A 1213-nucleotide genomic window follows, 5' to 3' on the forward strand; every position below is an offset into this window, starting at 1 on the left:
TAATGTATTATAAAAATCAATCAATCCAAACAGAAGCTGATAATTAAATAAAAATCACATCATACACAAATATGTATCTTTAATACATAAAAGAAATATATAAGTTTGCAAAAAGCAAATTGGGTGCTGATTAGTTCTTAATGAATGTTGAATAGATGCCCACTACTCCAAAAAAGTATCTAAAAAACTTTAAAAATGGAAAATAAAAAGAAAAAAAATATAGAAATTTGAAATTGTTTTTGGTATATATAAAAATCGAATGTGATATATATTATTGATTTATGTTGTTTTTGGGTTGATATATTTCGAATTAAGAGTTTTCAAATTATATATATATATATATATGAAACCATATCGATTATCATTTTAAGCTATTTTTAGTAATATTGTAATGAATATTAAATTAATTTAGTGTGGAGTCATTTAAAATTATTTTTCTAAATTACGTTTTCACATCTGAATTCATTCATCCAAATGAAGTCTTATTGATTTTTCTATTTACGTCGGATTACTTCTTAATGATACTCATTTAATAATGACAATAATTTTTTTTTGAAATTTATCATAATTATAAATATATTATTGTTGTTTGAAAAATAATCAATATATACCCCATAATTTTATTGGCCGTTCAATAACTAAGCTAATCCATTTGTCTGTGTTAGGTTTTCATCCATTTTTTATAATAAATTAACCAAATTGCCCTTGTGATATATGAATTATAGTTTTATTTATTTTTCTCCAAAATATTCAAAAACAATTATGGATTAAATGGACAACCTTTTGCAGTTTTTAAAATTTTTTCATTTACCTTATAAGTTTTTTTTTTATAATTTTTTGAGTTTTTTAAAAGAAAAAAATTAATAAGGGCAAAGTCGATAATATTACGTACCTTCATTTAAGAATTATATAATTTCATTGAATATTAAAGCAGTATTTATAATTTTTTAAATAATAACAAAATATTCGTAATTATACCGAATTTCATACAAACTCATTTTAATTTACCCTTATATATATATATATATATTGCTTTAAATCAAATTTGACCAAAAGCAACCAACTGCATTGTAAATATTATTGGAGTTGTTATATACTTAGGCATATTTTTTACACTTTTTAAATGTATTTATCATATAATTAATTTGAATTTAGGTTAATTATTAATTTTAAATATATAATTAATTAATAATTACTATCAAAGTACACACAC

This window comes from Sesamum indicum, linkage group LG3, assembly GCF_000512975.1.
Source record: "Sesamum indicum cultivar Zhongzhi No. 13 linkage group LG3, S_indicum_v1.0, whole genome shotgun sequence".
NCBI classification, from domain to species: domain Eukaryota; kingdom Viridiplantae; phylum Streptophyta; class Magnoliopsida; order Lamiales; family Pedaliaceae; genus Sesamum; species Sesamum indicum.